Source organism: Chelonoidis abingdonii, chromosome 1, assembly GCF_003597395.2.
Source record: "Chelonoidis abingdonii isolate Lonesome George chromosome 1, CheloAbing_2.0, whole genome shotgun sequence".
Classification (NCBI taxonomy): Eukaryota; Metazoa; Chordata; order Testudines; family Testudinidae; genus Chelonoidis; species Chelonoidis abingdonii.
In genome coordinates this window covers 70071881-70099119 of record NC_133769.1, presented here as the reverse complement: position 1 = coordinate 70099119, position 27239 = coordinate 70071881, and the positions used below count along the sequence as shown (strand labels likewise).

The window sequence follows — 27239 nt, the reverse complement described above, 5'->3', positions numbered from 1 at the left end:
GATAGTTTAACTGATGTCTTAAGTGTCACAAATTACAGATGAACTGAAAAAAACAAAATGGGATTAAGCACAGGTATGCATACTGAATCCCCACACTAACTAGGACGTGGATGCACTCAGAAGAGCATTAAATTTTAACTAACCTTTTTAAAAACTATTTTGCCCATTCAAGAAATTTTCAGTATTTTCTGGTTCACTTAAGGAAGACCAGAATTTATCATACATTTGAAATAGCCTTTCAACCCATGAAACGTGTTTCGTACGTGCCAGAATAGGTGTTCTGGGATACCTTAAGTGAAGTGCCAGGATAATTTCCTAGAGGGAACAAAAAGAACATTAATAAAATTAAAATCCAAGTTCTCTGCCAACAGCCTCCACATCATAACAGAGGATTAGCATAAAAACTGATTACTTCAGTTTTCATTTTTACCTTTAACCAATAAAATATGAGAGTTTAATTTGATGCATGGTGGTTAAAACTTAATCAGCCACATTTGGGAAAGTATACTTCTCAGAAGCCGGAGTGTACAAAGTGAACTTACTTTATAAAGTAAACATATTACAATTCCAATATAAGTAACCATTTTACTCTAGGATCATAACTAAAATTACCTGGTGCTTATTCAAATACGTCCATTATTCAGGTAAGTAAAAGGAACAAGATGGTATTGTAAGATATGTTTAGAACAGTGGTTTCAAATCTTTTTTCATTTGTGGACCCCTAAAAAAAATTTCCAATGGAGGTGTAGACCCCTTTGAAAATCTTAGACACAGTCTGCGAACCCACAGGGGTCCATGGACCAGACACTGAAAACCACTGGTTTAGAAGCATTAGTAATGAACTTTTCATTTCAGTATATGAATGAAACAGAATGGCCATGTATATAAAATAGTTTGTTTCAAGATATGGACGGTTAAACTCTGGATTTGTACGAAGTTTCTTTAGTAAACATCTTCCTAATACTGTTCAATTTGCACACATTGCCATTTCTTTATCTGTCAGATTTCTATCTTAGGGGTTTTATACTGCTGCCCATCGCACCTGACTGCCTTCCACATAAAATCAATAGCAAAGTCCCTAGTGAGCTTTCAGCATCTATATGTCACATAAAGCTGTTTATACTGTTCTCTTCTGACTCTAATGGAACAGTGTTTTCCTATTTTCAGTCTATACAATTTATATGAAGTAGAAGAACACTCTTTGTAACTATTTCTGGATGTGCACCTTTTACATTGTACTTATAAAAAGTGTTCTCTCACAAATTAAGTGCTACTACACAATTAAAACAACGAAAAGGAAAGTGCCCCAACCTTGTTCCTATTACTTTACTGACTATGGATCTTATCTGAATATGCACTTGGTAACTAGCCATTCTGTGGAATTACTTGAGAAAACATTTTTTACAACTACAATATAAACAGCTACAAAGGAAGAAATTAGTTACAAGGAAATATTTTCCATTTCATATAATATATTAACTGTATGGACTAAAAAGGGGGAACACTAATTAATCAGAAGAACATTTTGAATAGCTGCATGTGACAAGTAGATGCAGAAACTTGACAAAGAAATTACATTATGCACAATTTGGACAGCATTAGGAAAACTTCTTTACCAAGGAATGACCTACAAATTCAGACTAACAGTCCATATCTTGAAATAAACTCAGTTGCTGGATATAATTAGTTATTCTATTTCAACCAGATACTCACGTGAAAAACTCCTTGTTAATGATTCCAAACAAATATGCATATTTATATTGCAATAGAAAGCGTTTTAGCAATACTCCTACGAAACAACCAGGTGCAAACAGAACTGTTACCTACTAACAGAGTACAAGACAGTTTAAGTGCTAGTTTTCAACTGCTACCAATAATTGTAAATCGTAAACTAATGAAATAATAGTACTATGCATTTCTATAGAACTTTCCATCCATAAAGCTACGAAGATGGGTAAGTATTACCCCACTATTACACATGGGAAACTGAGGTACAAATTAGTTAAGTGACTTACACAAGGTCACACAATAAGTCAGCAGATGGGTCAGTAATAGAGCTCAGGTTTTCTTACTCCTGTTCCCACATTCTGGACTACTGCTCTGGCAACCATATTAACATGCAAAGTAATATTTTCCATTTCACTGATGCAACTTCAGAAAATATAAACCACCAGAAATTTGGGGTGCATTAAAAGAGCAAAGAAAAAAAAAACCAAACAACCTCAAAACAAAAACAAACGGAAATGAGAACCTGAAATGAATTTCAAATTACTTACTCTTGGACTGTTAGAGCAAATAAGTCAGCAAAGGGAAGTGACTGAAAAGATCACAATGCTTAATTATTTTAAAAGTATTCTCAAATAGCTTAGCCCCAAATTTTAACTTATAAATATAATCTGGTAGGCAAAGCCCTATGGATTTTTCCATTTTTAAGTCTCCCAATCCGTGATTGTGAAGTTAAACAACACACCCAACCAGATGGCAGAAGAGGTGAAGTTTAAGTAAAAATCTTATTTTCAAAGAGCCATTGATAAGTAATGAAAAAAACAACCAGGGAGCTAACTATACTCCACAGAAATAAGGGGATGAGGGGAGGGATCAGAAGGGAAACATTTACAAAATGGAAAACAAAACGATAGGCTCTTTGGGCCAGAGACCATCTTTTGGTTCTGTTTGTACAGTGCCAAGTAGTGGGGTCCTGGTCCATGACTTGAGCACATAGGTACTACCATAATACCAATAACCACCACCACCACGTTATTTTCAAGTTTGTAGAAGATATTACAAACAACAGAGAGGTAAAAAACTAAGAAAGAAAATGGCGTCCCTTTACTTATGCAGTTGTACAATTTTTTATTTTAAGAGTTGCAGGGTAGGATGTGTACACTCAGTAATGACGTGTAATTTGCACATTGTTACAAGCAGCGTAACAGTCTTCAAGCTACAGCCTGATATTCTGTCATTGGTTCTCTCTCTTTACTAAAGCTTGAGACAACTGCCCATTAAAATTTTTCATGAGAGGCACAGCAGACAGGTCTTCACTAGAAACTTTTGCTGGTAACTTTTGTCAGTTGGGAGCGTGATTTTTTAAGGCATTTCTGTACCAGCAAAAGCTTTATTTTTGACACAGTTATATCAGCAGAAGGTGCCTTTTCCAGTGTAGGTTACTTCTTTCAGGGAACCTGTCTCAGCAAAAACAATCTTTTGCTAGCTTAAGCTGCATCTACACAAGGAGGATACAACTATACCGACAAACTTTTCTAGCGTAAATTAGGCATTGTAAGCACTTTTGTCATTGACATTTTATTTTCAGAGGATACCACCTAGCCTCTTATCTGCCTAAGCCTAAAATCTGGCAACCTGTACATCCCTGTAATGCATTTTGGCACCCTTCTTTACAAAAAGATTATTAATTTTCTCTTAAATTCAAAAGATATTTTAAGTTGGATTTTACTTCAAAGGCATACAAACAAAATAGTACTTTTATTTCAGCAATACTGAATCTCAAAAATAGTTCACATACAAAATTAATTGTGACTATTAATTCAGCATAGACAAGGCTTTTTGGATGTCAACTCTCCCTTTTATATTCCCCACAGTAAAGGGTTATTAGCATTTTAAAATAGTCTCTGCAATAATTTCACTTTTTAAAAAATGCAGATCTTTTAATGTTATCATAAAGCTCATTGATAAAGCTCTGATCTGTGTAGACAAGATTTTTTTTAAGCTTTCAGAAAGTCATTAATACACATTTAGATCCCAATCCTGCAAACATTTATGCAAATTCATAGACTTAAATAAGTCAGAGAGGCTACTTGCACACTTAAAGTTAAGCACACGCATAAGCATTAGCAGGATCAGAGCCATCACTAACAGCCCAATATAGTCCCCTTGATTTTAGTAGTAGTCTTATTTATGGTATAACCTCTACCCAGGAAACTGGAACCAAAACAAGCTAGTCTGAGTCTCTGGATACAGTATATTTGAAACATCAGAAGAGTTTTCAACTACAAATGCCATCTGTAAAATTTCATTGACCATTTTATCAAATTCCTAACACTATTTTAAAAATATATTAAGATTCTGACATAAGCTAATAAAGGCCAGAGGATTCAAGCTCAATTTAACTTCGAATTTCTTGGGTTTTGTCAATATGTATCAAACTGTGTGTTTTCTGAATTAATTATAAAAATGATTGACTAATCCTATATTTCTGATGATAAACTGCTTTTGTTTGTTTGTTTGTTTCCCTCTACTCCCCAACAAAATTCAGTTTTGGTTAGACTAGTACATACCACATCACTTGTATATGGGCTTAGGCTGCAGCACTTAAATATTTGTCTAGACAGAGAGAGAAATGTTGTTTTGTATATTTCTAAATGTGACAAGTGGTTTACCAACAATTAAAGAAAAAGTAGGAACTATCATATATTCTTTAATTACCACACAGATCTTCACAAACAAATAACAGGTTGGATAACAGATTTATTTAAACAGCACTTTAAAACAACAGGAATTCTGCAGTGCTTAAGGCCAAATTCTGTCCTTGAATACTTGTGCACAATTCCTATAGACTTCAGTGAGACTTGCACGTGCATTTCTGACAGAAAAATCTAACTACAATTAGTGTTAGGCTTAATATTTTAGATCAAGTCAGAATGTCTGATGCAGGTTGCTTTCATTTTACCTTTAACAATACATTGTCAATTTAGTGACTGATAGCTACTACTTCAACCCTGAAGGCAGGTAAGTTGAAAAAGTTACAGAATTTTTGAACAGATTAAAGTTGAGTGATGTGAAAAGTATATTTTTCAAATACAAAAATACCTATAAAGATTAAGACTATGATGATACAATGAACTGACGTACAGAATATCCCGCAACATACAAACTGTGTAAAACTGAAGCCTACAAATTCAAGTTTCTGATTTCAGACCTAGTTTCTGATTTCAGATCTAACGTCAAGTACCTGCTTAAATGGCATACCTAATGCTTAACACAAGCTAGAGACAAAGGCCAAGATTTTCAAAAGTCAAGAGTGATTTCTGAGACTTCATTTTTTGTCTGCCCAATTGGAGACATCTTAATAGGCCATGTGTCCACTGGAATTCTCCACACAAACAGTTATAATGTTATAAAATAGTGCAGTCCTCAAGAATTGGACCAGGCATGCTTTGATCAAAAATAGACCACACTGAAAAATACTATAAAAGAAAAAAAAATCAAAGGACATTAGTGCTATGTAAATCCACCCTCAGGTCCAAATAAAGTAATCTTTGCAATGAAAACCCAAATAATTATATCTGAATATTCTGCTCTGCATATGTCTTAATAGTTTGAACTGCATCCATGTTTCCAGAAACCTAATGTCTACCGACTGACATGACAATGAGTTTGATAAACTTTAAGCTCCCCTATTGCTGAGTTAAGCCCAGCAGCCAATCTCTTCCACCAGATGTTACCGCTGTACGGGCCAATATGAATGTTTCGTTCCTTCATGGACTTAATTCACTCCCCACCCAGGAATCAAATGGGAGATCTCTACATTTTATATATGAAATAAAAAGCCAATAGAACACGACAGTTTTAGCAGTAAGTTTCTCTAACAACGTGGATTTTTTAAAAAGTAAATGCTGTTGATCCACAATGACATAATTATGTTGTGGGTTTTGGGCAGAGTAGTACAAAATATCTAAACTAATGTTATGTGTAACTTGAATTATAATAAAAAAGTTTAAGTAACAGATGCATCATTTTTTGGTTTGCAAATTTAAGCAATATCTGTACACAGCTACAATTGTAAACACAAGAATTAACTTTCCCTTACTGTATCTGCATGTTCCCATTAGCACTGGTTCACAGTGAAAAGCTACTTCAAAGCAGAAACACCAGCAGACACAGGAAGACAAGATATCATCAGACACAGAGACAGCACTCAGAGGAAGTGGTTCAGTTTGCTTCAAGTTTGTTTAACAAACATTTCCGAGGGAGGATCAGAACCTGTTCCAACAACATCTCAGTCTCCCTCAGAAAGGCTGTGGACAATACATCAAAAATAATTAACCCTATTTCACCCCCTCTCTTCATCTAGGGGACTCAGGTAACAGGCCGCAAGGCCACACTGGTGAACAGCAAAACCCCAGCATCGCCTATGAGGAAAAGCCAGTAGCACCAGAGTCGATGGGTGGCAGATTTTGCTCCATCGGTTTCTTAACCCGGAGCCAAAAGGCACAAGGGAGGGGAAACATTAACACCAATGTATATTCTCACACACCCAAGCCACCCGAAAGTACGATAGGGCTGCATGGTATCAGGAACCACAACTAGGCCAAGGGCTTGGGGGAAGAGACAGTAGGACACAGGCGGGAGCGGGGAAGAGATGCAGGGGGCGGACATCGCGGGTGGACGGGGAGGCAGCGGCCAGGGCAAGGGGCAGCGAGCGGCGCAGTAGGAAGGGAAGCCGGGGTGTGTGAAGTGCCACAGGCGACCGCAGAGGATGAGAAGGCCCCAGGGTGCGGGCCCCAGGCTCTGCCGCCTCCCGCAGTGCCGGCCTTTCCCTCCCCGCAGAGCGGGGCTCGGGCGCCGCCGCCGCGGCCGGAGATGGTGGAAGAGGCCGGAGCCGCTGCCTGGGCTGGGCCTAAGGGCTCCGCTCCCGACTCAGACGTTGCGCGTCCCCCCCTCTCTCTCCCTCGAAGACAAAAGCAAACGGAAACCCAGCTGGCTACGGCCGGGCCCAGGGAGTCCCGGGCCGGGCCCAGGCCGCCGGGGAACCCACCGCCAGCGCCTGCGGGCTCGGTTGAGAGGCAGCGGGCAGAGCGCGCCGCGGGGAGGGGGCCAGAAAATAATGGGGGCCGAACTCACCGCATGAATTTTCTTGTCCCGAGGATCCAAGATGGCTGGGTATCCAGCACGGAGGATGCTGGGGGAGCGACCTTTACCCTCTGACCCGCCCGCCGCCGCTGCCGCCGCGACCCCGCCGCCGCCCGTCCTGGCAACCGGAACCAGGGCGAGACGGCGAGAGTAGCGCGTCCTGCCTTGGCGTTGCGGAGGGGAGAGCGGCTCGCTCGGCACCCTCCGCCTCCCGGGGGAGGCTCGGCCCGCGATAGGAGCCGCCGCCGCCTGCTCCTTCCTCCCCCTCGGGCCAGCCCGGCTCCTGGGCCTCCCTCTCTCCGCGCTTAGCCCCGGCGGGAGGCCAGGGCCCTGCTGGGGCAGGGCGCCGGGCCTGGGACAGGCAGCGGCCTCTCCTGGGGGAGAGAGCAGAGGGGAGCGGGAGCCCTGCCACACGCTCCCCACTGGAGACAGCGGGGCCCTCGTTAGTGCTGTGATCCCCTAACCTGAGGGGGCAGCAGCTCGGTCACACGCTGCACAGGAGGGGGCGGGTACTGGGTCTGATGCCCTCATGGGGCAGGGGGAGCAGCTGCGTTAAACACCCGCTCTCTGGCAGAGAAGGTGGGGAATTAGAATTCCTGGCCTGTAGGCCTGGAAGGGCCCTCAAGAGGTCATGAAGTTCGGTCACCTGCCCTCATGACAGGACCAAATACCATCTAGACCATCACTGATAGACATTTATCTAACCTACTCTTAAATATCTCCAGAGCAGGAGATTCCACAACCTCCCTAGGCAATTTATTCCAGTGTTTAACCGCCCTGACAGTTAGGAACTTGTTCCTGGTGTCCAACCTAAACCTCCCTTGCTGCAGGATTGTTACCCTTCCACCTATGTCCCCTCTTCAGGGAGACGGGGACACAGAAACTCTCTTACAGACACACACACATAGGAGACAATGGGTGGGGGCAGCAACTCTGAGGGCTCCTGCTCTACCCTAGAAAATTAGATGGCCCCAGCTACATCGCATGAGAGTGTGAAAAATCCACACCCTTGAGTGACAGCTAAGATGGTCTAAGTCCCTCTGTAGACAGCACTAAGGAGATAGAAGAATTTTTCTTTCCTCCTAGCTACAGCCTTTCAGGAAGGTGGATTATCTGTGCGGATGGGAGAACCCCTTTTATCAGCATAGGAATGTCTACACTGAGGGTGTGTCTACGCTACAAAATTAGGTTGACGTAACTTAGGGCTGCATACAGCAGTGACAGTAATTACATCACTTGTGCACGTCTACACTTTGCTCCTTGTGTTGGCAGTGTGTGTCCTCACCAGGAGCACTTGTACAGATTGTACTGTCATTCTGGGGCATTGTGGATCAGCTAAAAGCCATTAGCGGTCAGTGTAAGCAATGCAGTGTGTACACTGACACTGCTTTGATATAACTGCATCAATATTGACTCTACACCTTACATGGAAGTAAGTCGCCATACCAGGGCAGTTATGTCGGCAGGAGCGAGATTTTAGTGTAAACACAGTAAGGTTGACATAAACTGCCTTGCTAACTTTGGAGTGTGGACCAGGCCTCTTAACACTACAACAGTGCAGCTGCACTGCTGTATAAACAAGCCCTGAAGCACACACACCGTATGAGACAGTAGGTGGGGGTGGGAGGGCAGAAGTTTTTAGGGTACATCTACCTAGGGGTAAAAGACCCATGGCTGGCCCAGGTCAGCTGACTTGAACTTGCCTGGCTCAGGTTGAGAGGCTGAAAATAAAAATGGCTGTGTAGAGGTTCAGGCTTGGGCTCCAGCCAGAACTCTGGACCTGTGAGGATGGAGGGTCTCAGAACTTGGACTCCCACCTGAGCATTTACACACCTACTTTTTACCCCAGAGCCTGAGCCTGAGTCAACTGAAACAGCCACAGGTTTTTTTATCCCAGTGTAGACATAGCTTTAGACACCCACATACCCTATAGGAGTTGGTGGGGGTAGGAGGGCAGCTGCTCTGTTAAATACACTTCATAAGGAAGAATGAGAGTGGATGGGGCAGCAAGTTTGACACACAATGAGGAGACTTGGTCAGATTGCAGGATTGGGCGTTAGTGAAAAAATTGAGATTAGTGAAACATTAAGGTTACATATTTGAACAAAGTCAAGGAATGCAAGAAGTAAGGTTCTCTCAGAAACATGAACTCTGTTTTGCACATAGTGTGTATTCAGTAGCCTAACCAGTAATCACAAATCTGTATGCACAATGTGGGCAAGTTAATGTTAATTCAAGAACCTTAATTGCTGTATTCCCTTGCTTTGTGTGTTTAATTGTAGAACATTAACACTGCAACTTTTGTGTATTTGACTTCCTTGTTTTGTTTTCTTAAAGAAGAGGAAAGTTTTTAGCATTTTAACGTTTTGTAATAAACTCTGAAGTTGATAAATAGCCCACAGTTTACTGTGATGAATGGGGTGAATTCACACCTTTGCTCCTGTACTGGCTCCTGTTGTTATTGGCTGAGTACGTTTTTTCTGCAAGGATGAGGCCTGTTCTGCCCCCCAAAATGTACCAGTTTAATAAAAGGATATTTAAAACAAACTAAGTTAAATTGCTGCAAAACCCTATGTGACTTTCTTACTTCAATTTAAACCTAGCATATATCAGTTCAGCTTGCAGCTGTAAGGCTTTGTCAACATACAAACATGCACTGATTTGGCTAAAAGTGTGTTTGTAAACCTATTTTAGCTAGACTGGTACAAGTTTGTATGTAGACAGTCTTCTTTTGGTTTCAGAGTGGCTTATTTCACAATCTAAATGGATATAAGCCAATTTTAAATCAATATAAGTGTTTCTATATGACAGAGGCTGGTCTACACCAGTGGTTCTCAAAGCCGGTCTGCCACTTGTTCAGGGAAAGCCCCTGGTGGGTCGGGCCGGTTTGCTTACCTACCGCATCCGCAGGTTCGGCTGACTGTGGCTCCCACTGTCTGTGGTTCACTGCCCCAGGCCAATAGGGGCTGTGGGAAGCGGCAGGAGCCGAGGGATGTGCTGGTCGCCCTTCCCACAGCCCCCATTGGCCTGGAGTGGAGAACCGCGGCCAGTAGGAGCTGCGATCGGCCGAACCTGCAGACACAGGCAGGTAAGCAAACCGGCCCAGCCCGCCAGGGGCTTTCCCTGAACAAGCGGTGGACCGGCTTTGAGAACCACTTGTCTACACTACCAATTTATGTCAGTATAACTACGTCACTCAGGGATGTGGAAAGCGATGTAGGTATACTCACCAACCCCCAGCCTAAACAGAAGTATATCGACAAGAGGGCTTCTCTCATCGACACAGCTACCACCTCACAGAGAGGTGGACTACCTATGTCAACGGGAGAAGCTCTCCCATTGGCATAGGTAGCATCTTCACTAAGCACTATAATGGTGCAGCGCTGTAAGTAGACAAGCCCTGAGATTATGCAAGCATAGCTGTGCCTGCATAGCCCTGTAATATAGATGCAACCTTCACCAATGGAAGGGGGTTTTCTGTTGGTGTAGGAACATCACCTACCCAAACAGAGTTAGCTATGTTAATAGAAGCTCTCTTTTGTCAACATAGCTGTGCCTAGACTGGGGGCTGTTCTACACTGGGGGGGATCGATCTAAGATGTGCAACTTCAGCTACGCTATTCACGTAGCTGAAGTCCAAGTATCTTAGTTCAACTTACCTGGCCATCCTCATGGTGGCAAGTCGACTGCCGCGGCTCCCCCGTAGACTCCGTTTACTCCTCCTGCTGAGGTGGAGTACAAGTGTCAATTCGGGGATCATTTTATCGCATCTAGATGAGACACGATAAATCGATCCCTGATAGATCGATTACTACCTGCTGATCCAGTACAAAGTAGATGAGGTAATATCTTTTTATTGGATTAACTTCTGTTGGTGGAAGATACAAGCTTTCAAGCTCTTCAGGTCTGGCGAAGGAGCAGTGTCATTGTTGGCTGCCAGACTTAAAAAACATTTATTAATCAAAGCCAACAAACTCAGGGCATGTCTATGCTACAAAATTATGTCAACCTAAGTTACGTTGGCATACAGCCACTGCATTAATTAAATCGCTTTGTGTGTCCACAGTATGCTCATGTCAGCAGTGCGTGTCCTCCCCAGGAGCACTTGTACCAATTGTACTGTCACTGTGGGGCATTGTGGGACACAGGCCTTTGGAGCCAGGGGCGGCTCTAGGTATTTTGCCACCCCAAGCACTGCAGGCAGGCTGCCCTCGGTGGCTTCCCTGTGGGAGGTCCCTGGTCCTGCGGATTCGGCGGTATGCCTGCGGGAGGTCCACTGAAGCCACGGGACCAGTGGACACTCTGCAGGCATGCCGCCAAAGGCAACCTGCCTGCCGCCCTGGCGGCGACCAGCAGAGTGCCCCCAGCCGCTTGTCGCCCGAAGCACGCACTTGGCGTGCTGGTGCCTGGAGCCGCCCCTGATTGGAGCTGTGCTCTGGCTGTGCTCCAGCTCTAGGCAAAAACCTGAAGCTCCATTGCTCTGGAGCTGCTCTGCACTCCAGCTCCAGGGTACGCTCCAAAGCCCTGGTGGGACAGCTTCTGAAAGCCAGTAACAGTTGATGTAAGTAAGGAAGTGTCTGCACTGACACTGTGTTGACCTAACTACATCGACATTGCCTCTCATGGAAGTGGAGTTATTAAGTTGCCCTAGCAAGGCAGTTATGTTGGAGGGAGCAAAATGTTAGTTGACACTTAGATCTGGTCTACATTACAAACCCATATTGGTATAACTACATTGCTTGGGGGTGTGAAAAATCCACACCCCTGAGTAACATAGTGATACTGACCTAACCCCCTGTGTAGGCAGCGCTATGTTGGCAGGAGAACTCCCACCAACATAACTGCTGCCTCTCAGGAAGGTGGATTAACTACACCTATGGGAGAGCTAGCTCTCTCATGTCAGTTTAGAGCATCTTTGTTAAAGTGTTACAATGGTACAGCTGCATGAGCGCATCTGTGCCAATGCAGTATTTTAAGTGTAGACTTGCCCTTACGCAGTTAGGTCCACGTAAGCTGCCTTCCAGTGACATAAGTCTGTAATGTAGATCAGGCTTCAGTTAACAGATGTAGTGTAGAGGGGGTCTTTTCACTTTCCTGCCTGCAGATTATCCCAGCAGCTGTCAGGAAAAAACAAATAGTTCATTTGCTTATAATGTGTTAAACTTTATTCACACCTAGAAGAAAACATTTAGCAAAATAATTTTCTCATTATAAATATTGTCTACTAAATTTTACAGTCTCTCCAAAACACAAGTTTTTGGAGCATGTCAGAAGTGTATGTTAGTGACCGTTTTTCTCGAGATGCTCTCTGTCACTGAAGTTGAACTAAAATATAGATAAGGCTCCCACTCAGATGCCCATGGTTTTCAGTGGATCTGTATTATCGACAAGGGAATTGGTAAAGGTGTTTTTTTCCTTCTCCTCAGATGTCATCCTAGAAGAGGTTGTGATCCCACAACCTTATTAGTATTAAAAACAAACGCCAGTATATACATATTTGTCTATCACTTCTCTTCAGTGACTGACTTGGTGTAAAGTAAGTCAAATCATCAGGACAAATGTCAAGTTAATGGAACTCTGTCCATTGTGAAAAGTAATTGGACCTACAATAAAAAATAAAATGAAAGATTTTACAAGAAATAATATGCTTCAGACACACTGTATAAAGAAAAAGAGGTCAACAAAACAAGGCCTGTAAAATAATATTGGTTATAGAAAATTAGGACTGTAGACCGATTATATTATTTCTCAAGGGAAAATGAAAGGCTGAGGATGCAAACAAATTTATTTTCCAAAGGAGAGACAGTATTAGAAATGTTCAAGCTCATACAAAAAAAAGATGATATTGACATTTCAAACAATGGTTGGTTAGACACATAGACTAGATGGGATCCATCCCAGAATTGTGAAAGTGGGGGTAAAGAAGGTACGGGAACCTTAGGAAGAATCGTATGTCTGTGATTATTGTCTTGCTCATGGTCTTTGGAGAGCTGCTCGGTCATACATTCACTAGTCAAAACGTTCTGGACATCCTAAAGGAGTCCCAACCCAAGACTTGTGAATCCGACCCATGCCCTTCCTGGTTTGTGAGAGTCATGAACAACTGGTGTGACTGTGACTTCTAACAGAAATAGCCAATGCCTTGTTCAGAGAGGAATCTTCCCTTTCACCTTTAAACACACAACAGTTCAATCAACAATGAACAAACTTACCCTGGATACTTCAGTCCCAGCCAACTGTCGCTATTATGTGGCTTACTTCATATACTAAAGGCACTGATCTTTGCTCAGAGGTATTCAGGAGCCAATAGCGCAGTAGAGGATGGGTTGCCATCTAACTATCAACTTAAAAAAAACTTCTTTATAAAGCAAAGGGTTCAAGACCAGACCTAATATTTCAGGAAAGACCAGAGCAAGTAGTTAGTCTACATTGGCAACAGCAAAAAAAAGAGAAGACTGGGATTAATAATGTATTTATATTTTCTGTTACATTTCTCACCCTATTTTTATAATTTTGATATCAATAAATATTTATGCTGGTTATAGGCAATCATCTCCCAAGCTTGTGGACTCTGGCTTCCCTTTTGCTGAATGTCAAAATAAATGCTGAGAAATTCTAAGATGGTGGAAACGTCACAGACTTTTGTGCCCATGAATTGCATATAATCATGCAAACATCCGTAAACAGATTCAGTTCCTAGTCCATCCCAAAATCAACATTGAAGCATGCAGCATTCACATCTTCTGAATGTGAGATGCAGTTTAGTAGCTGTAGGGGACCGCGGAAGACTGTGTTATGGCCTAGCTAGGGTATTTCCGCTTTCTCGGCAGCCGGTCACTATAGGACACAGCATGCCAGTATAATCCACTTTCAGCTGGTAAGAACCGCTTTGTATGGCCTTAAGCCAAGGGGCGGTCACAGCCTGTGGAAAGCCCCTATTTATTTATGTATAAGCTGTTTCTGCATTTGGTATATATAGCTGCAAAGCTTCGATCCCACCTTCAGACTCCATACCAGGCCGAGCTTCAGTGCGCTGGGTTCCCCGCCTCAGTGACAGCAACGCCAGGAGTCCCCGTTGCGGGTGTGTCACTTTATCTTCATTAAAGCCAAATAACTCACAGTGTGTGTGGGCCTCGTTCTTGCAGAGCACTCTGGGTAGGCCCGTAACCTCCCAAGAACCTTACAGTAGCCTTTTAAGACAGCATTCCAATCTTGCCGTGACTAACTTCAGAGGCCAGTAAATCGACAGACAAGACTGGCAGCATACAACCCAAAGAAAGCTGCTTTGTGTGGTCTCTCAGAATTTTAGTCACAAGCCTAAATACTGATTTGGGGGCATGTGATCATCCAGTAATACTCTTGGATCCTTGGTGGTGATGTGCTCTCACATCACAACAGCCACAAGTAATGCTTTCTACCATCTCGTCCTGTTGGCTAGGAGATCCCCTGGGTCAGATATCTACATAATAGTTCATCTAAAGGTGGCTTGTGAAATCTCTACCTAGAGTCAGTAGCCCTCTGGTCATCATAATAATTGCAAAATGTATGGATACTATTTAAGGAATTGTGTACTGAAAATTATGTTCTTAAAGTGTTGGAGTTAAGGCAGGTCACCAGGAGGTGACATACCTCAGAAATGTTCTCATGCAGGAGGTAACTGACACCTATTTCCCTATCTGGCCATTTGTGAACTGTGTGCCTCACATTTTGTATCTATTTGCACACTGAGCCAGGTGTCAGTTGAGACATTATGAAATCTACAAGAGCGGAAATCTACAAGGTGAAACAAATAGCAAGGGGGTGTCTTCTTTATGAATAAAGACAAAGGATTGTTCTGGTGTAAAGAGATTGTCTGAACCCTCACTACAGGGCCCAGGGCAAGGCTGGGGCCTGGATGTGTGGGGACATTGCTGCTTCCGGCTTTGACCCTCTAGACTGAGCTAGGACTGTCTGTATTAGTGTCAAGCCGTACAATCAGGTTGGAGTCAAGTCAAGTCACACCAGGTGAGAGCTACCTGAGTCAGCATAAGTAGGGTTAGTGAAACAGAGGCAGGGTGAGAATGCAGGAGCAGAGGACTAGGAACCAGAAGCCAGACTACGTATTAGGAGCAGGATTGGAGCCAGAAACCATGAGCAATACAATATGTCTTGAGTGCATTGGATCTGTTTGCAGCAGCAAGCTGGGGATTTGCCTACTTGCACAGATAGCCTCTAGATGTTTCTCTTAGGCTTTAAATAGCATGCTTCAGCCAATTAGTGAATGCAGTAGGCTCTGCCAGTCAGGATCTCTGTAGTTCAGTGGTGCTTGGTCCCACAGGACTCACAGTCCGTCAGTTGCTGCTCTGTCAAAGTTGTTGTGTGATGGTGTGGATACAGCAGATGCTCAGGGACTATCTAACCTAGGTCCTAGCTCTGTGGATTGTCACAGAGACCTTCCAAATCTTTCACCTAGGAGGCTAGTTGATTGTGTATGTCTCATTGAAGAAGGATCAGAGGCTGTCTGGCTGTAAAGAGTTGCAGGGAGTTTGGGTGAACAGTACTTTATTAGACATGAGAGTATCTTGTTTTTGAAGTCCAGGCTGTAGATTCTGAGTTACAATTTTATTTTATACACAACCATTTGTTTCCAATGTATTTTTCTACCATGCTCAGGCAATAATGTTCTCTGTTTCTCTCTTTTCAAGGGCTTTCCACCTCCACAGGATAATTCATGGCACCTAAAGCCTGGGTGCCTGAATCACCTTACTGTGGGAAAAGAGAGTCTAGGATGAGCTTATGGGAGACCTGCTTGATTAAACAAATTCCAGGTTCCAACTCAACTACCATAGGGTAAGGATATTTGCAGGGAAGAAAGAGACACAGCATGAGGAGAGATGGGCAGATAAATTCATGGAGAGAGGTCAGCTGGTCTGCATTACTGGTTGTTGCAGCTTGTAAATACCTAAGTGAAATAAAATGTTGAATTTGCACAGAAGGCAACAGTAACAAATTTTATTATAGGTAGTGGTAAAAGTGGCACAGACTTTAAAGAATGTAATCAAATACCTAATCTCAAAGTTTCATAATAAACATATATAAACTGCCATCACAGTAATCCATAACCTGTAAATGGCAGCCCATTACCAGTATGGATAATATGCATAACATATATTATCAAAGTATTTACAGAATTCATGATATACAATACCTACACATTTACAAGAAGGATCACACACACAACCACCTCAAACACCATTTCATTCCTCCTCATGGATGGGACCAGGCATACCCATTATATTATAGGCACACAAAGGGTCTCAGACTTCCATTGCATGAGTAACAAGAGGGGCACTGTCTGGTTGTGTATACTGGTTCAGATGTCAGCAGTGTCCTGAGTCCACTCCTGATGAAAAGGTTCCCCCTTCTCTTTGAAAACACTGTGTAGGGCACAGCGTTCCTCAATAATGTTGACTTCATTAATGACACTGGCTTCCAAATGGTTTTGAAGGCTGTACGAGCAGGTTTTCAATCTGCCAAATGCACATTCCACCACCTTCGTACAACTACTGGGTAGCTGAACCTTTTGTTGAAGGGTCCTCTGAAATTAGGATATGGTTTCATAACCTATGTCAACAGGGGTTTTTAGAATGATAATAGGGACAGTTACTCCATTTATAACATTGTCATTTTGTGCAAATAATCTCACAGCTTCTCCATGAAGGTAAACAAACTCAAAATAAAAAGGAAAGAGACAGCTGAAAAGGAAAATCCATCAGCATCAACGGCTGATGGATAGATGAAACCCAGTAAATATATTTTTCTTAGTGGTTGGGTTATTTTATGAGGTTTTGTATTTTAAGCAAATACATAGGCGTGGGTGAGAGAGATAGTAAAGTTTTTGTAAAATGTTTATTTGATGCTAAATTGGAACATCTCTGTTTTTCTTAATAAGGCACAGGGGCAGCTCTCCTGACAATGCTATAGTCAGAGCTACAGGGATACCTCCACCAGAACCGCCAAAGAACCAGAAATCTGCTCTGAGACCTTTAACAATGACAGATGGATGGACGAAGCACTGTACACTTTGTATTCTGTTGTAATTGAAATCAATATATTTGAAAATGTAGAAAACATCAAAAATATTTAAATAAATGGTATTCTATTATTGTTTAACAGTGTGATTAATCACAATTATTTTTTTAATTGCTTGACAGCCCTACTGATTATACATAATATCTTTTGTATTTAAGTCACATACCACCAATCTTATCAACTTAAGAAAATAAACACATTTTTATGTAATATTTTTAATTATTATATGCCTTTACATACAACAGATTAAATGAGAACTGAATATTTCCCAATGTAAAGTTCAAATAATTTTGCTGAGTGTAGATTCTGGAATCTAATTAAGCACTAACTTTAAACTTTTTAAGATCAGAGTGTCAGATTCACTATTGGCAGTCTCAAGCATTCAAAAATCGTAAGTCACGTTCTTCAAAAGCACAAGTTTTTTAAAAAAAGGATATTTTTATTTGCCCTTTAGATTTTGTTCCTTTCAGATGAACTTGCGTCATAAGCTCAACCTTTTCTCCACAACCATGAAGCCTGGAAACTTCCCTTAAAAAAAGAAAGAAAGTTGAGTTTCTCATGTATTCACAATATGCAAGGAGATGGACATTAAGAAAAACACCCAACATCATGAGACTTATGATAAAATCCAGAGAGTTAGCAACAGCAAACTCGCTCAGAGGAAAGGGCCAAGTCCCCTACTTAATTAGGGTCTGTGAGCTGGAATGTAAATTCAGGCTTCATCCTCCACTTAGTCCACTGTGGGAGTTGCTGAGAGGTTAAACAGAGATCAAGAGAATACAACTTTTGTAACTATACTTTGATACTGCAATGGGTTCTCTGTGGTCTGACCTCTGTGCCTATTGTAGAACCTTATCTGCCACTGCAGAGTTCATTGCAGGATCAGTACCTTAGCTGATACGCTAAACCTGTTTCTCCTCATTCCAATGTCACATTGTACAAAACTTATGTTGTACAAAACTTATGTTGCTTGCCTTGGGTGGCAGGTCAGTCCTCGCCCACAGACAACCTGCCAACCTGAAACATATTCTCACCAGCAACTGCACACCGCCCCATAGTAACTCTAGCTCAGGAACCAATCCACGCAACAAACCTCGATGCCCACATATCTACACCAGTGACATCATCACAGGACCTAACCAGATCAGCCACACCATCACCGGTTCATTCACCTGCACGTCCACCAATGTAATATACGCCATCATATGCCAGCAATGCCCCTCTTCTATGTACATCAGCCAAACTGGACAGTCTCTACGGAAAAGGATAAATGGACACAAATCAGATATTAGGAATGGCAATATACAAAAACCTGTAGGAGAGCACTTCAACCTCCCTGGCCACACTATAGCAGATCTTAAGGTGGCCAGCCTGCAGCAAAAAAACTTCAGAACCAGACTTCAAAGAGAAACTGCTGAGCTTCAGTTCATCTGCAAATTTGACACCATCAGCTCAGGATTAAACAAAGACTGTGAATGGCTTGCCAACTACAGAACCAGTTTCTCCTCCCTTGGTTTTCACACCTCAACTGCTAGAACAGGGCCTCATCCTCCCTGACTGAACTAACCTCATTATTTCTAGCTTGCTTGCTAGCATATATATACCTGCCTCTGGAAATTTCCACTACATGCATCTGATGAAGTGGGTATTCACCTACGAAAGCTCATGCTCCAAAACGTCTGTTAGCCTATAAGGTGCCACAGGATTCTCTGCTGCTTTTTAAAAACATAACAGACTGTTCAGCTGCCAAATTTAGACTAGAGTATAGCATATTTTCAAGCCTTGGGTCCCAATATTGCAAACATGCACATGCATAATGGGACTGTTCATATGAGTAAAGTTATGCACATGCATATGTGTTTCCGAGATCAGGGTCTTATTTTAGAAAAGGATGCTACAGTATATAAGCTTTTGAGTTAATGCAGAGAAATGGCTTTATCTATTCCACAGGAGATCATTTTGTGTACTAGACAACGAAGCTGTATATTAAATATCATTGTGGCATAAGAGAAGGGGAGGAATTCTTACCGTAAGGAGACTTTTTTTCACTACGATGACGCTAGCAAGTACTGCATATAGTCCTTATATGCATCTGAAATTGTGAGCTCTTTGAGGCAGGGACCATGAGTTGTATGGTGTTGGTTAACAAATAAATAATAAGGTAGTCAGTAGAAGGAAGCACACATACAGCTATAAAAGGAGACAGTCAGATGTTTTAGGTTAGAAAATAAAAACAGTTTCTTACCACTGTGTCCCAGCCCAGGGTCCTAACAGTGGTGGAGTGGTCTGCTGCTGGGTCAACAGGGAAATCCGACCACAACACACTGGCTGACTTGTAATCAGTCACACAGCCAAACCCTATTCAACTTCCCTGGTCTCCTTCCTACACTCCCAGTCCAGGGGTACCTGGGTTCCGGGGTTATTGTCGGTCTCACTCAGGTAAATGGCGAGTGACAGCCCCAACAGCTCCTCGGTGTCCCTGGTATCTGGCAGCTCCAGCAGTCCTTCCAGGTCTCTGGCACAGGAGTAGCCTCCATCAGGTCCGTGCTCCAGCAGCAGGGGAGAGACATCCTGCTCCTCTGCAGCCCTGCCCCAACTGAGCTAGAGGGCCGGCCTTTTATAGTTCCTGTTTCTGCCCCTCCCCTCTGCTTCCAGCAGGGTGGCCGCGGGTATCCCAGTTCTGCCTGCCAGGGGGCAGTCATGGCTCTCTCCCTGTCCATCAGGGCAGGAGACCATGCCCCCTTGCTACAGGAATAAATAAAAATGTCATAACATTGAGGAGCAGAAACATAATGAATGTTCATGTCCCCCATTTATTCTCCTCTGTTTTAGATAGAGAAATAATGCTGTTTTAGTAGTTGGATTAGGTACGTCAGGGATATTTTTCTATTTCTCCGTTCACATGCATCACATGCAGTAATTTTATCCTCAAAGCATGTAAGGGGACACTCTTGATTAGCCAATATGTTTCAGACCACATATACAATGCTTTCTTTTTATTTTAATCCTGACTTCTTGGATGAAATTCTGAAGCTGCATGAAAAGCCTGAGTAAGGAAATATTGCCTGTGGGAATTCCACAGAGGTTGGAGTTGGATAGTTTCCCCTCTTCCCGCCCCCTTCTCCGGAAGGATAGCATAGGTCCCCTTGACAGTCAAGAAGTGGCCACAATCACATTTTTCATGAAATCTCCCCATCACTGCATTACCGTTGGTAAGAACAATGGTTGAAGCACTGGCGTGAATGGTTTATCACCAAGTTATCTAACCCTGTTCCGAGAGTCTGAGGTTCAAGGAGGGTTTGATGGAACAGTAATAAAAATGCCTCTGATCTTTTACAGTAGTGATCTTACCATTGTTGTCAACAATAAAGTTGATTTCCTGAAAAATGCTAGCATGGACAAAGATCTAGACTAGCTCATGGTTCATAGTAGCAGCTACAACCTGCTATGCCCCTCTAATGCACACAAACCACATGGCTTGGGACCAGTGGATCGACGTAATTTAGAGACTCAGTGGCCATCTCAAGCTATTCCCCAGCTTATCTACAACACTTCTCATCCCTACATATATGGTGCAGACAGAGAGGGAGAGGAGAAACAAATAAATTGGATCCAAGGTGGACAGGGGATTGTAAAGCTTCTCTGCACAGCCACTTTACTGCTTAATCCCTCCTCCATGCAACAGAACAATGGCAGGAGGCTTTAGTCTAAGTAATTACAGTCTTGCTTAAGATATCATTTTTCCTGGAAATATGTCAGAAGCATCTCAACTTTTAATCTATTATGACCCTCCTAAATGCTTAGATAAGGGCTCTTAGTTTTCAAAAGGTAGCTAAAGATGTTACTTTACTGAAATATGTTTCTATTTATGAATCAGTTAGGTAACTTATTTACTCCGAAGAACAAGTGCTTAGAGTAGCTCTGGTTAGAAAACACCAAAAACTCCAAGATCCACTGTTGAAGGTCTGACGGATTGGTCATTCTCCAGAGTGAGGAATCCACTGAAAAAAGCTAGTTTGAGGATCTGAGGAGCAAAAAGGAATTTTGCAAGCAATTGTTCCCCCTTCACTTATGTTAAAAATGTAACCCATTATATCTGATCCAAATTTTTGCCTTAGGCATCCACAGAAACCATTTTTTATTTTAAATATAATCCATTTCTGGCCTGAAGTGGCAATAGCATAGTCTTACAGCCATGTGGCAATAGCAGTAGCATAGTCTAGGAGCCCTGCTATTCTAAATTTTTTGTTGAGCATATTGGAGCTACCTGCTAATTGGTGCAATTCCACTGCTTTCAATGGGTTTACTCCTGAAATGAATTTGGACCATCAATTCTCTGGCATGACTACATTAATTTTCATCTGTCAGAATGGCACTACACCCATTGACAAGGTTGCGTGCTAGTTTTAACAAATCATATGTGTCAAATCAAAAAGGATTTAGATGTATATGGTTCTTACCGGGTAACACTCTGTGTTGTATTCTGGCCATTATGTGGTTAAACTGAACACACAGAAAACAGCTAGATCCCTGCTATTATTCAACAGATAAATCTGTACAAATTTAAAAAAAAACTTAGTTCAGTCACTTAGGTTGCATCACAACATAACTGTACATAATTACACAGCTCTTTCTTTTATAAATGACAAACAGAGCTCAGATACAGTCTTGCTTAGGATACCCAGGGCACTGTAGGAAAAATAATTAAGGTAGACAGAAATTTTAAAAGGGATAATGTCAGGTAGTTAAGGCCTAACATAAAACCTAATGTTAAAAAAAATTTCACTCTTTTTATTTTATTTTAGTAAAACAGTTTGATGGATTTAAATATCCTGTGGCAGCATTAGCAACCCAGACTTTGCAGCCTGGTGATAAAGTATAAGAAGCTGAAAATGAAATCAAAGCCCCAATCCTGCAACTTGCACCTTGTAGTTATAGGAGTCCACCTATGCAGGATCAACACAAAAAGTAAACGGTCCACATAATGTGTGAAAGATACATTTTTGAAATTATTTCAGTTTTAATAACCTTTTAATAATCTATTTATCAGAAAATAAAATAAAATTTTAGGCTATCTTGTTAACAAAACACACAAAGTCATGAGATAGATGAAAGCATTGGACATAGCATAAAATCAGTATATTTGATTTCCCCCTCATGAAAAGCACAGTAAACCCCCTCAAAATCCACATGCCTTCCCACAGAGTAGACCATTTTCAATTTTAAATTCTACAATAGAATTATTAAAGTACATCTATTCCACTTCTAACTTTTAAAGAAAAACACATAGAATTAATATTTTGAAAGTCAAATGTCTATTGACAGAATCAATAGAATAACTCTTATCTGTAACCCAGAAGAATCAGGCTCACCCAAACATCCAAAGTTTTAGTAAATAACTGTTGTGGGGTAAGTACACCCCATCACAGGGTGTTGGGTCAACATTAAGGTGGCTATCCTCCTGTGCAGGGCAGCGTGGTCTAGTGGCCAGAGTCAATAGACTGGCCCTTTGGTGCAGGGCCACAAGGTCAGAGTCAATAGCACTGCCCTTCAGGGCAGAGCCATGTGGCCTAGCAGCCAGAGTCAGTAGGGCTACACTTTGGGGCAAGGCAGTGTGGCCTAGTTGCCAGAGTCAATAAGGTTGGGCAGGCAGCCCCCACCATCTAGAATTCCACAGCCTCTGGGCTGGGGCAAGTCAGCAACAAGCTCAGGCCTTGCAGCCAAAGGGGAGCAGGTTGCCACCCACTGGTGAGGCTGGTGGCCAGGGGTATGGGGACCCAGGCCCTCACTACTCCAATGGGTCCCAGCCCAGTGCCCTATTAATGGTGAGTGGTCCTGCCACTGGGTCAGTGGAGGGTCCCACTGAAACACGCTTATTCCATTCCCAGTACCACAGCTGGACCAATATTTAGTTCTCCTGGACTTCTTCTTACCCTATCTCCCTGCTCCGTAGTCTGCAAGTCCTCCTTTTCCTTGAGGTACTTGGTGGGTAAGCGAGGTTTCTGGCAACTCTTACACACTGTGGGCCACAGTGGACAGCCAGGTACTCACTAGGGTCTTGGCATGGCCGGTCTCTGCCACCTGGGGCTCTGCCTGCTTCTGGGTAGGTGCTTTCAACACACTTCAGCTCTCCTTCTTGTTCACCCCAGACTGAGCTGGACTACCATTGTGATGGTACCTCCCATAAGGCTTTATGGAAATATGCTTAGAATGTGTTTTATGCTACATATGTCATGTAACATATCTCAAAGGTTATGATCTACTGAATGGATTAATCCTATTTGTATGCATGTATCATTTTTATATTCGAAGTTATGATGTTATGAATGTTGGCTGTGTACTGGCTTGATTTCTTAATATCCTTAGTAGAGCATTTAGTCAGTTCCTGGAGAAAGGAATGTTGAAATTAAGTACCTAATCAAGAAATACTTAAAGGACGATGGATCTTGGAATGTTTCAATCCACATAAGAAGTCTACTTGAGGACGTTCAAGGTAACATGTAAACAATGGACGCTACCTGAAAAAACTTTGAGTCATGCATGGACATGTGACTTGCCCAGGTGACTCCTAAACTCCATCTTGGAACTGGACTTTGCATAGGAAGGAAGAGGCGGTCTCCACCCACTAGAGAAAGTCTGTTTAAACCCCTGGAAGAGCCCCTCCATTATTGTCTTCAGCTGGCTAAAGAGAAAGCCTCTCTAACCCAAAAGATACTTGAAAGAAACTGGAACAAAGGACAGTAACTACAGGGGGTGTGAGTGATTGCTGGACCCAGGGTAAAAGGAGATTAGTCTGTAAAAAGGAGCATTCTGGAACTGGTGAGGATCTTATCTGTATTCAATTTGAATAGACATAGATTTGTACATTTTATTTTATTTTGCTTGGTGACTTACTTTGTTCTGTCTGTCACTACTTGGAACCACTTAGATCCTACTTTCTGTATTTAATAAAATCACTTTTTACTTATTAATTAACTCAGAGTATGTATTAATACCTGGAGGAGCAAACAACTCTGCATATCTCTCTATCAGTGTTATAGAGGGCAAACAATTTATGAGTTTACTCTGCATAAGCTTTATACAGGGTAAAACGGATTTATTTGGGTTTGGACACAATTGGGAGTTGGGCATTTGACTGTTAAAGACAAGCACACTTCTGTTAGCTGCTTTCAGGTAAACCTGCAGCTCTGGGGCAAGTAATTCAGACCCTGGGTCTTTTTTGGAACAGACGGGAGTGTCTGGCTCAGCAAGACAGGGTGCTGGAGTCCTGAGCTGCAGGGAAAGCAGGGGTAAAAGTAGTCTGGGCACATCAGGTGGCAGCTCCTAAGGGATTTTTGTGATCCAAACCATCACAACCATCTTTTATAGTCTGCCTCCAGTCAGGAGTGACGGAAGCTCCCTAAAAGTGGAGGGGCCACCAGTGCCCAAACTATGGCCCTTCCCCCACACCACCCCTTTCCCCCGAGGCCCCATCCCCCTCTTTCTCCTCTCCCCCATCCTTGCCCTTATGGCAGATAAAAAATGAGAGGGCATAGCCCTCCTCTTTTTAAAAGTGATGGGGTCATGCCCCATTGCCCCTCTCCCATTCTGATGCCCCTGCCTCCAGCTGAAGCATACCCAGCAAAGGTGAGGGCGTGTGGCCCCCTTGGCCCACAGCATATGGTTAACTCCTGTAGGGCCAGTATGGGGGTAAATACACACTCCCCACCTTGAGACAAGGTCCAGTGGTAGCTCCACATCTCAATCTTCCCCAACCATTCAGGAGAAGAAATCTGCATTCATGTGGGTCCTGCCTGGCCAACATGATACGCAGAAGTCATAAGGCTGGAGGGAGAGGTACTGCTTCGTAATCCATGCGTTGCTATCCTTTATGCTATCGAACCACTGGAGGTGTGCGTGGTAGGTGACCAGCTGAAAGGGGTTCCTCGGTAGTACCTCAGTTCGTTAATCGCCTACTTCATAGCCAGGTACTCTTTCTCTGTGGGCAAATATCAGATCTCTCTGGGAAACAGCTTATGACTCAGGGAGAAGACTTGAGTGTTCCTCTCTATTGACCTCCTGGGACAGTACCACCTGAAGCCCCACTTCTGATGAAGCTGTCTGGAAGGACTTTGTAAAGTCAAAGTGAAACAGAACCAGCTGCTTGGTCAGCCATTCTTTCAAATCCTGAAAGGATCTTTCGCATTCCTCTGACCATTGGATCTTCCGAGTTTGAAAGTTTTTTTGTTAAGTCTGATAGGGAGTGGCCAGCATTGCAATTGACACGAACTGGTGATAATACCCCACCAACCCAAGGAACTGTCTTACTTGCTTTTTTGTCATAGGCATTGGGCAGTCCCACAGGGCTTGCCCTTGTCTACGAATGGGCATAGTGTCCCCTTTCCTACTTTGTATCCCAGGTAGGACAAATGAAGAGAGTGAGCTTGAGAGAAAATATACCAGGACCCATGTCAGCTGTCCAATGACAGATTCCAGACAGCAGAGTGTCCCTTCTGCTTCAGCTGTTCATTGCCTGGGTGGAAATGATGTCCATTGGGAAAGCACAAGAAGTTACCAAAAGGCAGAGGCACTGAGAAATTCCTCTTGATATTCCAGAGGATGGCTCAGGCAAGAGTGTCCAAGGAACAGAGTTTACCTAGAAGTTCTCATTCTCATTGGAGAAGCACTTGTAAGAGTAAAGGTTCTGCTTCCCTTTCCCCACTTCTATTCTTCTTTTCCCATTCCAAACTGAGAAAGCTGAGGCTGGACAAAGGCTATATTACCATGACACATCTCTCCCTCCCGTCACCTCCCTGCAATTCTTCTTTTCCTTGTTCCCTATTTCAAATTAGTAAAGAAAAAAATTCTAGTTTAGAATAATCTATTTCTGCTGCTTTTTTTATCCTTCCTTACTAAGAAAGCAGAGTCAGAGAATCTGACCCTCACTAAAACTAGAACTGTTTATCTACACCAGGAACATTTATTAAGGGACGGGATACAAAATGGAGGACAAGGTTTTAATAGAATAAAGTCCTCTTACAGGCAAGGTGAGGCTAGCTAGAAGAAGCTCCCTAAAGGCAGTTCCTGTTTCCTCCCCTTCTCTTCGTAGTTGCCCCTAGTTGTGGCAGCTGTGTTAGCTCTTCCTCATTTCCAGCTGTTTTAATAGGTGCTTTTGTTTTTCTTGGCAAAGTTTGGATGCCTGTAGAAGCAACTGGAAGTAAGGAGGAACATAAGAATGACCATACTGGGTCAAACCAAAGGTCCATCCAACCCAGTATCCTGTCTTCCGACAGTGGCCAATGCAGGGTGCCCCAGAGGGAATGAACAGAACAGGTAATCATCAAGTGATTCATCCCGTCACCCATTCCCAGCTTCTGGCAAACAGAGGCTAGGGAGACCATCCCTGCCCATCCTGGCTAATAGCCATCAATGAACCTATCCTCCATGAATTTATCTAGTTCTTTTTTGAACCCTGTTATAGTCTTGGCCTTCACAACATCCTCTGGCAAGGAGTTCCACAGGTTGACTGTGCATTGTGTGAAAAAATACTTCCTTTTTTTGTTTTAAACCTGCTGCTTATTAATGTCATTTGGTGGCACCTAGTTCTTGTGTTATGAGAAGGAGTAAATAACACTTCTGTCCAGAGAAAATCTAACATGATACTAAAAAGCAGTGGTGACTAAGAAATTCCTCTTCATATTCCAGAAGAAGAAACATGAGACCTTCCAGTTTTCTAAGAATTATGGACCACAGCTTTTTACCCTCAGGTCTAACTAATACAGTTTTTGTAAATCTACCAAGGTTATAACCCCTTTCCTAGTTATCATGATAAACATTCTGATGCAATATAAATAGGTGTTTTATGAGAATAGCCTTTCAAGCCTCCAAACTCACACCAGCACTTAAAAATTGCTTTTAGTTATCAAAACCAAAAATATAGCGTACAAAGTGCTTTTGAAGTCAAAACTTCAAAGAAACTGAAAAGTCTCTGCCTATATTTCTAGCTGATAGTCACACCACCTTTTCCTGTGATCTCATCAGTGCTTACAAGTTCTGCAAGGTGAGGCAGATGGGACCCCCTAGTTATAAAACACATGTGGTGACTCTTCCTTCTGAGTCATTGATGAATCAGTACAAGGAGGCACTTCACTGTTAGAGTGTGGTTCTGGCTCTTGAAACTGAAAATAATAGTTAACCATTTGTAGACAATAATATCCTATTGCATTTATTTGTAAGTGTGATGGGAGGGAGAACCTAAGGGTTAGAGCAGATTGAAAATATTCAGAATTCTTCATTAATAGGGACACATTTGTTTTTCT

The 27239-nt window shown here is 42.5% G+C and overlaps 1 protein-coding gene and 1 long non-coding RNA gene across 5 annotated transcripts in view; one reads left to right on the top strand and one right to left on the bottom strand.

Moving 5' to 3' along the window:
- The window catches only part of CNOT2 (CCR4-NOT transcription complex subunit 2), a 166222-nt gene extending 159108 nt beyond the window's left edge, over positions 1 to 7114 (bottom strand). Inside the window, exon 1 of one of the 4 annotated variants that reach the window (XM_032803807.2) lies at positions 6862 to 7114. The gene's annotated coding sequence lies outside the window, so the exon portion shown is untranslated. The remainder of the gene's footprint in view (positions 1 to 6861) is intronic. The other 3 variants (XM_032803806.2, XM_032803803.2, XM_032803801.1) reach the window with 3 other exon arrangements.
- Positions 7115 to 12067: 4953 nt separating this feature from the next.
- On the top strand, positions 12068 to 16991 carry LOC142045815 (uncharacterized). Its single transcript, XR_012654698.1, has 3 exons — positions 12068 to 12406; positions 15555 to 15769; positions 16802 to 16991. It is a non-coding gene; the product is annotated as an uncharacterized LOC142045815 (long non-coding RNA).
- The last annotated feature ends 10248 nt before the right edge of the window (positions 16992 to 27239 follow it).